Source organism: Cetorhinus maximus, chromosome 12, assembly GCF_964194155.1.
Source record: "Cetorhinus maximus chromosome 12, sCetMax3.hap1.1, whole genome shotgun sequence".
In the NCBI taxonomy this organism is placed as follows: Eukaryota; Metazoa; Chordata; class Chondrichthyes; order Lamniformes; family Cetorhinidae; genus Cetorhinus; species Cetorhinus maximus.
In genome coordinates, this window is record NC_135890.1 from 85,165,827 (window position 1) to 85,178,865 (window position 13,039).

The 13,039-nt window shown below is 38.7% G+C and overlaps 1 protein-coding gene across 1 annotated transcript in view; it reads right to left on the reverse strand.

Annotated features, from left to right (window-relative positions):
• Window positions 1-13,039, reverse strand: part of fbxw8 (F-box and WD repeat domain containing 8) — a 165,141-nt gene that overhangs the window by 130,967 nt on the left and 21,135 nt on the right. The window lies entirely within an intron of this gene.

The following is a 13,039-nucleotide window of genomic DNA, read 5'->3' on the forward strand; positions in this document are numbered from 1 at the left end:
TGCCTGGTAGATGGTGAACAGGCTTTGGGGAGGCAGGAGATGAGTTACTTGCTGCAGAATTTCCAGTCTCCGACCTGCTCTTGCAGCCACAGTATTTATAAGGTTGGTCCAGTTAAGTTTCTGATCAATGGTAACCTCTAGGATGTTGGTGGTGAATTGAAAAGAAATTTGACACAAATGGATTAGAATCAAAACAGTAATTGAACAATGGAAGGCCTTTGAAGAAATGATGGTTTGGGTATACAGTAGTCACATTCTCAAGAGGAGGAAAAGTGAAAATATCCAAAGCCAGAGCTCCTTGGACGATTAAAGATATAGAGGTTAAAATGTGACAGAAAAAGGTGGCTTATGATGATTCTTAGGTTCATGATACACTACAGAACCAAGTTGAACATAGGAAGTACAGAGGAGATCTAAAAAATGGAATAAGAGGGGCAAAGAAAGACCATGAGAATAAATTAGTGGCTAACATAAAAAAGGAACACAAAAGTCTTTTCTAAACATGTAAATAGTAATAGAGTAGTCAAAGGACAAGTGGGATCAATTAGGGACTAAAAATAAGATCTTCTTGTGGAGGCCGAAGGCATGGCTGATGTACCAAATAAGTACTTTTCTTCTGTCTTCATGAGGAGAGGATGTTGTCAATGTAGCAGTAAAGGAGGTGGTAATAGCATTACTGAATAGATAAAACTAGATGAGGAGGTGCTTAAAAGTTTGGCAGCATTCAAATAAGAAAAGTTATCTGGTCTGGATGAAATGCATCAGTGGTTACTGAGTGAAGTAAGGGTGAAAATTGCAATGTTTCTGACCACAAACTTCCAATCCTCCTAGGCTATGGTGCCAGCAGACTAGAGGGTTGTAAACATTACACTCCCACTCAAAAAGGGAGGGGTATAAATCCAGCAGCTACAGGCCAGTCAGCCTAATGTAGTGGTGGGGAAGCTTTAAGACAATAACCTGGGTCAAAATTAATTGGCATTTGGAAAAGCATGGGTTAATATAAAAGTCAACACAGATTAAAGGCAAATCATGTTTGACTAACTTGATTGGTTTCTTTGATGAAACAGCAGAGAGAGTTGTTAAAATACTGTGGTTAATGTGAACTTTCAAAAGGCCTTTGACAAAGTATTACATCATTGACTTATTAGTAAAATTGTAGCCCAGGAGATTAAAGGGATCATGGCAGCAAGGATACAAAGTTGGCTAAGGAACAGAGCACAGAGCATAATAGTGAATGGCTGTTTCTCAGCTGAAAGGAATCATGTAGTAGTGTTCCCCAGGGGTTGGTATTAGGACCACTCTTCTTTTTGATATGTATTAATAACCTGGACTTGGGTTTATAGGGCATAATTTCAAAGTTTGAAGATGTATAAAACTTGGAAATGTAGTAAACAATGTGGGAGGGTAGTAACAGACTTCAGGAGAACGTAGACTGGTGAAATGGGTAGATACATGACAGATGACAATTTAACAGAGAGAAATGTGTGAAATTTCACTGTTTGGAGAATGAGCAGTGGCAATTTAAACTAAATTGTATAATTTTAAGGGGGTGCAGGAACTGAGAGACCTGGGAGTGTGTGCAAACAAATCTTTGAAGGTAGCAGGACAAATTGAGAAGGCTGCTAAAAAGGTGTATGGGATCCTTGGCTTTATAAATGAAGACACAGAGTACAAAAGCAAGGACGATATGTTGGTTAGGCCTAAGCTGGAGTATTGTGTTAGTTCTGGGCATCATACTTCAGAGATCTGGAACGCACTGATTCAAAAGGTTAGTGAAAGCAGATTCAACAAAAACACTCTAAAGAGAACTGAATAAATACTTGAATAGAAAAGGTTTAGCGCGATGGGGAAGAGCAGAGGACTGGAATTATTTGGATAGCTCTACCGAAGAGTCGACACAGGCACAATAGATTAAATGGCCTACTTCACGCTGTATTGTTGTATGATTCCATTAAAAGGTGCCAAGGTATTTCACAACGTAAAACAGCACCTAAATGCCGTTAAATTGGTTAACTCATACAAAAGTGACAAAGATGAAAGTGTACAGTAGTGTAGATATGCTCTAAGTGAAACACATTTGTGAGGCAAACTAGGGAAAGCTTCATGCCACATTTAACTGCACCATAGCTCACCTAGAGTGCTTAAAGCTTGCAACGGGTACTTAAAGTTATGAAATAAATTAGCAATATCACAAAATAAGAAATAATACAATCAACATGAAATTTAGCACCCTCTATAGATTACATTAGTACAATAAAAATTATTCCCTCATTTTCCTCAAAGGTCTGTTACCAATGAAAAAATAAATAAATAAAATTTAAATTTAATAAAGTTTGAGATAAAATTAATCTGCATTTTAAAATGCATGGATTAAATCAAGAATAGTCAACATGGATAAAATGGCTCACAAAAAGCCTTAGATAATTTCAGGCATCTCGTATAGACAAAATGTGCACACTTCCTCTGGACAATTGCGTTGTGCTGAGAACCACCTGAAAATGCGGTTTGAATCACAAACTTCACCGACAGGGTTTTCTGACTAACTATTGGTTAGTCAGAAAAAATTAGAAGAATTCTAATTTCTGGGTACCTATTGTAAAGACCCAGACCCAACCCCCACCCCCTCCGATCCCCCAACCCCTTGACCTCCGAGCCCCCTATTCCCTGACCCACCCCCGCTATATTTTACCTAGGTGAGTACAGCTCTAACAACACTCAAGAAACTCGACACTGTCCAAGACAAAGCAGCCTAGCTTAATCAGCATTCAGTTCACCATCCTAAACATCCACTCTCTCCACTACCAGCACACAATGGAAGCAGTGTGCACTCTATATACAAGATGTACTGCAGCAACTTGCCAAGTTTCTTCAACAGCACCTTCCAAACCTGCAACCTCTACCACCTGGAAGAAAAGGGGCAGCAGACATATGGGAGCACCACCACCTGCAAATTCCCCCCCAAATGGCACACCATCCTGACTTGGAATTATAACTGACTCAGCAAACCTCTTTTCCTTTGAACTTGCAAGCAAATAAGTGTGTTTTAATATAATAAGGATGCTTCTAAAATAACTTTATTCAGACATTTAATGTGACAAAATGCTTGCAGTTTGGATACTTCAACTCAATAACTGTCTTCTTATTGTTAAAGGGGCAGTATCGTGAAATGAAGCAACAACCAGGTTCGATGCTACTGCTTGTTCATGCTACAGCAGGAAAAGAACTTTTGAGAATTGTACTGGAAATTATGAAAAATTAAGATAAATTGTAGAATCTCAAGTGACTAATGAAACAAAAACAACATTGCTGTCATCATGTCTCACACTCTGTAAAAGCGAGGTGCAGTATCTTGTGAGACCAGCATCATGACAACACCATCACTTTAGGGTCATATATGGGGTCACTTGGCTATTTTAAATGAGAAAAACCAAGCATAATATTACATTGACACTTTCCTATCAATAATAATTTACAAACTTTAAAAATAGGAAACTAAGTTGTCGGGTGAGTAATTTAAAAAAATAATTCAATGGGAGTGAGAGTTGACCTCTGACATTTGAAGAAAATGTAAAATTGAATTTATTTGTTAAGAAAACAATTATGTATGCCTTTTTCTCTTGGAATGGATAGTTATTATAAAAGCACATTTTAAAATGCTTAGTTTTCGCTCTAATTTCAAATATATTTTGAATGTGCTCCCTGCTGGTGTGAGTCTTTATTGTGTTAACAATAATAAGGCACATGAGGTCAACAATCATGGCAAAGGGTCATAACAGGGCACATCCTGTTTGCTAACTCATCAGTCTTTTATATTTAGTGAACTCATCCTAACAATCTTAAATGGCCTATTAACCACACAGACAAGGCCATCAATGAAATGTACAAAACAATAAGAAAATTCAAAAACTTAGAGTAGTATAATGTATTCAACTTAATAATCTTACAATCTATTTTTTATCCATATATTGATTTTGCTCTCTCACAGATTTTCCTATGCTATTTTTGCTACAAGTTTATTTCATAAAGAAACATTTCCTATCATCAGCATTGTTCCTCCCTCCGCACAAGTGCCTGGTCTCTAATCTGCACATTCCAAGCTTCAAGGATATCAACTAAAATCTCTGATCCAGAAACAGAATCCATTCTTTGTGCTACTTTATTTTAAAGATAAACATTTGCTCTATTTAACAGACAATACGGGGAATTGAAGAGATTAAAATGGGCTGCAGATAGAAAGTCAATTCTCAGGAATCAAATTATTGTAGAAAATATTTTTCATTTATCAAATATTTTAAAAGTACACAATGTGACATCTATTGTGTATTATGAAGATTACTTTTTTTTTTAAAAAGTGTGCGAACTAGCTTGCATTATAAATTACTAATCAATTACTGCATTATCCCAAGTTGCAGACAGAGTAAGAATGGTACAATGGACAACCATGGTTGATATTTACGAAGTGCTTTATAAATGGGTTTAAATGACAGCAAGTCGAAGATGAAGCAAAAGAAAATCTGGAATGTACAACATTGATTAAGAATGAGGTAACCACAGTCAACAGTCTCAGATGGCAAGGATCAAGGGTTGACTGAGTATACAGCCACTTCTACCACTTGATAAATTTTTAATGATATATACAAGATCGTCCGAACATAGGCTGGATTAAATTGGCTTATGTCAGACTGTAAACATGAGGTTTTATTATCATGAGAAAAAAGACACGGGACTGTACTGCTGCACAGTTCATATTTCATCAAATCAATAAATGAAATTCTGCTCTGTTCTCCTTCATTGCACTCAGTAAATTAGCAGGATGAGAAAAAGGGAAAGTCTCAGGGGAGGAGAAGACCTGCGAGTTGTACTACTGAAATTTTCTAATTTGAGGCAAATTAAATAAGAGATGGATGCAATTGAATCAAATTGTTGACAGATTCTTATGGAATTATCATAAAACTAGATTTAGTCCCATTAAATTGGCAGCTTTTAAAAGCATTTACAATGCATGCTTGTAATGAAAAAGTCAGGTAAGTAAACCAATATGGTGATGAGCTGTTATTATTACAGGTACACCACACCCACAAGAACTAAAGCAATTATTTATCAAAAAATTTTAATCAAGGAATCCTCAATATCACATTCTATGTTATAGCTTACAGTCAGATGTAGGACTCTAATAAATGTTTGAAAATTGTATTATTTTGAGTATCTTCCTCACAATTTTTATCTGTCCTCTCTCGCAGAGATACAAGTGTTGAATACAGATGACCTTCTAGATTACTCAAATTGTCACTTTTTACGTGTGAGCAGAGTTAATGAATGCTAGCAGAAGACGTAACCATGGAGGACATATACATCCAATATGTTATCACCTGATATCTATACACATAGACTATGCCAGCAGGGGTCACTGGATAGTCATCAGGAAAGGGAACCCTAGCTGAATTTTCCTCTCCAGATCAGAAATGTTGCGGCCAAACTGCTAGTCGGTTGAGTTCAGCTATACCAGCATAAGTCAGGGATCGAAGCTTGGAACTACTGGACTTGATAGCTCACTGAAAACCAGATAGTTATATAGCCTTATGAGTAAAGAACTAAGGTAATTACCTAATTTTGCCACACCTCTCCAAGTTGCCACTGAACAGGCTTGGGTGTGCTGCAAGCCAACCAAACCAAGCCACAATGAATTTTGGCGAGTTCTCCAACAGGGATTGGGAATCTGGGGCAAGAAAGAAGAGCTGGTCTTCCCTCTAACCTAGAGGCTTTAGCTGCTATTGGACAATAGCAGACAGAAGGCTTGTGTCCAAGAACCAACCAGAAGTTTTTAAAAAAAAAAAGTTCCAAATTTCTGATCTGCTTCTAGGCTCATTCAGGCTATATATTACAAGAAGTGTCCTGGATCAAACTCCTACCATCAGTTTTGTAGGATGGCCTTGCATGTGGACACCCCATTGAAGTTACTTCACCAAGCAAAGCTCAGAATGCATCCCTTCAATCTGCCACATTACCCTAGCAATGCTGGACTTACACCCATTGTAGGTGCAGGCTTATCACTGTTACTCCTCTTTCCCCAATGCCAGCCACCAGCAAATTCCCAGAAATCCTGAGGCATTGCAAAGGGGTGAAGACCCACCATAACAGGTCTCTGCATTCTTTTCCTGATCTTAGCACATAATTAATATGCATTCCCCAGGGACACAGATTAGGAAAATAAATCCTATGTTAATCATAAAAAAACATGAATTACGTATAGCTCCTTAATGATATTTTACATATTCAGCTTTCAAAATTCGCATATCTGTTGATCTGGAGCCATTGTACAGGTGAAGCTCCATGTGCAGATGGAATATTAGTTAAGAAATGTTAGCAATGGACTGGTTAAAGTCTGAATGGCATTTCTTATTTCATACAGACTTCAATTTCATGCAAAATTTAAATTTTACAAGTACTTCAGTTAATGATAATGGTGTCTTCTTCTATGGGCAACTTTGATTGCCACAGTTTAAATCCACTTTTTTCCAAATTACTCCACTAAGTTTGACATTATCAGCTCAGATGAATGATTAAAATCTACTGCTCCAAACCTCAGGTGAGTTTTATTGATAACTTTTTTGTGCTCGTCAAGGGCCTGTGCTGGGAATGGATCAATATCAAGTTACATCTCCACTGTCAGCATCAAAAACTCTCAAGTCATGTAACTGTAGGTTAAAGCTCTCTCTATTTCAATGCAACAATGTGTTTTGTATGCTGGTTGCATGGCCTACCTTATCTTGAGGAACTGCGGTTTGACTCAGGTAGTTACTTCAAACTAGTTTATTTACATGTACACTAATAAATGATAAGCTACTTGGTACATCTCTTGAGTACAGACTGGTCCATCTGCTATACAGAATCTCTAGCATAGGACTGCTGATGTCACTGTTACATCATGACCTATACCACTAACTCATTACCATAACTATTCTATTAACGCATGATACTGTCAAGACCGCAGCTGATGTTATTTGCTGAGCAAATCAAATCCCAGAGGGGAATGTCTTATTGATCATAACTTTTTTTTTGTATTTTGAAAACGAGGGGAAAACTACTAATCCCAGAAGCATAGAGTCCCAGTAGCACTTTTAGGACGTTTAAAACTAGAAAATTAACAAGAAGAAAACAAACTTACGCACACAAGCTTAAAATTACACAGTAAACAGTCTTACCAAACATTCCCACAAAAACACACTTGGTCAAAACACATAAGTAAACTACTTGGCAACAACTCCCTTATAGATTTTTAACCATAAAAATCCATTAATATTACTCAGTGCAAAAACTGCTGCTACTTTAAGAAAGTATACCACATGACTTCTCACTCTGCTGTGGAACTGAAGGAAATTCAGAAACAGAGTGCTTTCTGAAAACAAAGACTTCTCTGGCTAGAAACTGGATGGCTGCTTCAGATTTCACACCTTTTCTCAGCACAGAGCTGGTCCCAGGACATCTCTCTCACATAGCCAACACGACTTAACTAAACATCTTTCATTAAATATTCTTTTCCCCTTTGACATTAGACTCCAATGTTCTAAGCGCTTCTTTGAACTGACTTTTTCCAAAATATAAAAATCTTTCATGTCATCCTACTGCCTCCACTTTCGGGTAAAATAAAATTTAATAACCTTCCCTTGTTTATCTATGAAACCTTTGTAAGTTGTAAAAGTCCCTTGTCACTTTTAGACTCCCTTTGAAACTTAACAGATGAAAAGTCAAGTTCCTACTTATCTTCTAATGCAAATTTTAAACCCAACCTATTTACTTATACATTCAACTTCACCATAGCCTCTCATTACAAATGCATGCATTTAGCACCTTTACCTTTCAATTCTCTGCTCCCACAGACAAACTGTCTTTCCTAACCTTCCCTCAGTTTAATTACACACGCTCACTCACAGCCATTTTATTTATTTATTTATTGTACAGAATATCACCATATTCCCAAAAATATATAAGTAAAAAATCCATCTTCACAATATTATACAATGCACCTTAACAAAGGCCCAAAAAGCACCTCAGTGCTGGAACATCATAAGTCCTTCATTTACTCACATCTGAGATCTTAAGCATCATATGTCATAGAGTCACAGAGACACAGAGTCATTTAAGTACAGAAGCAGGCCTTTCAGTGCTTTCACCTGATGGATTGCTCTATGGAGAGCTCGCACTCAGGCCCTAACCTCACACCCCTCTCCACTCCATCCCTAGGATAGATTGGAAGGTTATGGCAAGCCCTTTGTTATCTTCACCCTCACTTGCTCTAACAACCTGAGATGCAAGATATCCGGACCTGGTGACTAAGCACAGCCAGGCTTTCCGGTAACTTCTGCCTTGCAATTTTGACCCCATTAAATATCTCTACCATCACTGCTTCTACCGATATTTTGCCAGCTTCCTCTTCCTTGGTAAACACCAATACAAAGCACTCATTATGTACTCTGGTCTTGCCCTGTGCCTCTAAGCATATATCATCCTTGTTGTTCAAGGTGTTGTCACTCTCACCAATGACAAACACCTTTTGAGAGTGGCACACACCCTGAAGACTCCTGTAATTCCTGCCTCCTCCTATTCTTCCTGATGGCCACCCACCGGCTACCCTTGACTCTCACCTGTCGGGTGACCACCTCCTGGAACATGTAATTGAGGGAACATTCATCTTCCCTAATGCTCCACAGTGACTCCAGCTGCCCCTCAAAGCTCGGAAATCCTGAGCTTGAGCTGAAGGAACTGGAGGCACTTACTATAAACATGGTTCCCAAGACATGTGACGTGTCTCAAAGTTTTCAAATGGCGCAGGAATTATTCTAAAAAAATAAACTCTCTCTTTTACAACCCAGTTAGCACCTGGTTTAAAACTATTAATTTTAATTAATGCCTCTAGACCCATTCTGTGCTAATATTCTAATTAATTCACTTACAGTTGTACTTACCCTAATTGACATTTTTACATTTACCAGCTCCTAGTTTGAATTAATGCTTTAAATTTAGAAAAAGAAAAAAAGAGAGAAATACACACCAAATAATCACTTGCCTGCTTTCCTGTGGCATCAAACTGACTTTTTAATTTAAAATAGTCAGTCAGTTATGAACCCACTCGCTCTTTTATCCTCCCGCTGGTCCTGCTCTGCTTTCATTCTCGGTCCTACTTTTTTATCCTCCTGCCAGTCTCGCTGTGCTCCCACTAGAGCCTGCTCTTTTATCGCTGTCACCGGTCTCGTTCTGTGACCTGCTTTTTTTTTATCTTCCCACCGGTTTCCTTCTGCTCTCACTTTTGGACTTCCTGATTTATCCCTGCCACCGGTCTTGCTCTGCTCTCTCTTGGGCCTGTTCTGTTACCCTCCAGCCGGTCTCGCTGTGCTCTCACTGTGGCCTTCTCATTTATCCTCCTGCCGGTCTCACTCTCTGGCCTCCACTTTTAACCTCTCCCTGGTCTTGCTGCAAAGTCGATATGCAAAGAATTTAAGTTGCATTGCAAAGGAAGAGGAGTGGGACTTTAGCTCAAGATGCCAGTTTAGGATGTAATGAAATAATGGTTGGGAAATTTCCAGTTGTCCCTGTGTGAAATTGTGCCTGCACCATTTAGGAACAAGGCCAATTTATGGCTCTAAAATGGAGGTGAAGTAGCTGGCCCATATTTGCTGTCAGCAGCAAAGAAACAATACTCGTCATTCACCTCACTGATAGTTGCCATGAAGTTTTGGGTTTCTTAGCAGACATTTCTCTAATCCTATTTCTGATCCAGTGTGGTATCCTCGGCGTCTGTAAACAGAATTGATTCAATCGATTCAACTGAAGAGTTCTCATGTGGCACAAGGGCTAAAAATTAATTAGTGCCAGTTTATGGGCAGGGGATCGCAATACGCTATTACCCCACGTTAATTGAGATGATGCATGCAGGGTAAAAACTTTGTATTTACTGTTCATCTCCATGATTGCAGTGTGAAGCCCATCACTAAACATATTGCTGACTGCCTGCACATTCTGCAGGGGGCCCAGGTGCATGCAAGGCTAGCAAAAGATAAAGTTAACCAACACTTCCTAAAGCCAGCATGTGCCACTTAAAGGGGAGATGCATTCTGGCTGCAGAGATGTTGGAGCTGTCTTAAAAGTGTCCTTCAGATGAATTAAAGGGTGCTAATGGAGCAGCATGTCAAAGAAAGGGCTCCCAGTTTCTCAGATGCGGCTCTGGAGTCTCTAGTTCAGAAGGTTGAGAGAAGGAGAGAGTTCATGTTGCCAGAGACCCTCCAGGAAAATCAGTGACTGGGAGCAGATAAACTCAGATCAGTGCAAGGAGTCTGGCTCCAACAACCTGGCTGCAGTTCTGCAAACAGTTCAATGACCTCACATGAGTGTCAAGGTCAGTGAAAGCATTTTCAAATGTTATCTCCTATCCACTGTACAACCAACCTCACAGACTACTTAATGCACCCACACACCTGCCATCACACATCCATCAGCAATCAGGATTCATTTCTAACATTAATGTGCTCCATTTCACCTTCACACACTTAAAACTGTTGCAAGCCTCACCCACAAAATTCCAGCTTTGAGTTATGACAGGCATCCACCAAACACAATGCGACACACTCACTGACACTTTTCCCTCTCTTGCAAGAGGAGGTGTACCTTAACAAGACAAAGCAACAGAGGCCCAATGGGGACAGGCAGAGCTACATCTCCTGAGTCCCTTGAGGAGACAGTAGGCCGAATTATTGCCACCGCAGTAACCGAGGCCATGTTGATTCTGCCTAATCAAAATAAGATTTTCTAAGTGTCCTGTTACCTCATCCCAAATAGTAGATTCTGGCATTTTACTTCCTGCTGATTTTAGGATAACTGGCCTATAGTTCACTATATTCCCTCCCATTGAATAGAATGCTAGAATGATCACAGCAGGAGATGTGATGGCAAAGGGGGCCATTTGGCCTGTTGCAATGTATCTGTTGCTGTCAATGAAAGCAACTACTCATTAGCGACTTAACATTTCGTGCTTGGCAACAATATAGACAAAAGGTGCTTTTATGTTGCACAATTATTTCCTCCCAGTTTAAGGACAACAATATCAATGTATTGCTATTGCCCTTTTTATTTTTCAAGATAAGGTATGGGCTGTGTTGGGCTCCATTATGGAATGGAGAGACCCATTTACTGTCAGTGGAAACATAGTAGGCAGAGTAACCCCATTTACCTCACTGAGGCTGGCTACCTTACACCACTAGCACTTTTTAGACTAACATTTTCAGTTCCTTGAGCATGGGGCATTTATGTTTTAGAATGCAGTCAAAATACAAACTTCAGCCATTCCGATCAGCAGCTCTTATAACGGAAAAGTGCCTCACGAGCTTGCACCAGACCTGTTTCACATCTGCAGAAACGTCCTGTAGCCGATTTGTAACAAAATTCCTAAAGTATTCTAACCTGATGCGTAAAAACAATAACTTGATCTGTTTTGTTACAATCTAATAAATCACTTGCATATAAGGATCAACACAAAAATCAGCAATAGATAAAGAAAAAAGGCAGTTGTCAACAACATCATTGTACGAACAGGTGTTCATAAAATGTTGTTTGTGCCATGGGTTGTCATTTCCTGATCAGCAAACATTTACGTACATTAAAGGATGAAAGGTAACACTAGCTCAGATTTAATATTGCAAAGCAATACCTTTACTACAGTCATGAACTCTAAATAGGGCATCCACATCACAGAGGTCAGCTTTCAAACATTTATGATTGCAGAATGATGCAACTGGCAGGTAAGCACAATCGCTGACAAAATATAAGTGAGAATCATCAAATGTATTAATGAGTCTCAGCTGCACAGTTTAGCAACATATCTGGGTCACAAAGGAGTTCATACATTATTAAAACTTTTGAGATAAGGATCCATTTTCTTAGGTCTCTGGAAGCCCATTTTCAAAACTACAGAAAGTTATTTGTCTTCTTTGCTAAAGTTTGTCTACCAAATGTTTTGAAACTAAATTTAATCTCTCATTACTCGCCTTACTGATAGTTGGACAGCTTTCAAGAAGAAATCAGCTCAAGCTCACAGAGAGCATGACTTAGCTGAATCTGAAGTAAATTACTATAATTATCACTTTTTAATAATCAATTAGAAAGAATTAGCAACTCGAACATACTTGTTTAATTGTTGTTTTTCTATTACTATTAAGCTATTGTATTTAATATTCTGGAGAACTATTCATTATTGTTGATTTTCCTTCAGCTACTGCAGCTACTTTTCAAGAGTCTTAAGTAGCCATTCATCAATATGTGTCATCAATTATATCAGACAATATGACTTTAAACTTGAGGTAATATTTCATTAGTAAACAAGCCCAAATTAAATGCAAAATTAGGCTGTTTAAAGCAGAACCAAAGGAGAAATAATTGACAGCAATACAAAAAGTTGTGCAGTTTTCTGTATTCTAAATCAGTTTATTCTTTAGGAACTCCCAAACTCACAATGATGCACATTACTACCCAACTGACAGCAGACAGCTATGTGCTCCCATTTTTGCCTGTACAGATTAACTCACTGCCACAAGTGCATAAGAGCAATTTAATGTGATGTGTTAATTAATTTTCCCTCCATCGCTGTGCAAATATCTTTTATCTGTACTTGGAAGCTTTCCATCACCCCGGTGAAATACTAAGAGCAATTTGTTAAACTTGTCATAGAGCTAATCAGAGACAAACTCATATCCTGCACTCCAACAGTACTTCAAAATATATGCAGGATCAAAATTTCAATGCCTCAGTCATGGCTCACTAATAGTATTCTTGTCTCTGAGTCAGAAGGTTGTGGCTTCAATACCCACCCCAGAGACTTGAGCACATAATCCAGGGTGATACTTCATCATAATACTGAGGGGATGTTGCACTGTCGGAGGAGTCATCTTTCGATGAGACATTAAACATTCTCACAGATGGATGTAAAGGATCCCATGGCAGTATTTTGAAAAAGAGCAGGGGAGTCCTCCCCACTGTCCTGGGCAAAATTTAT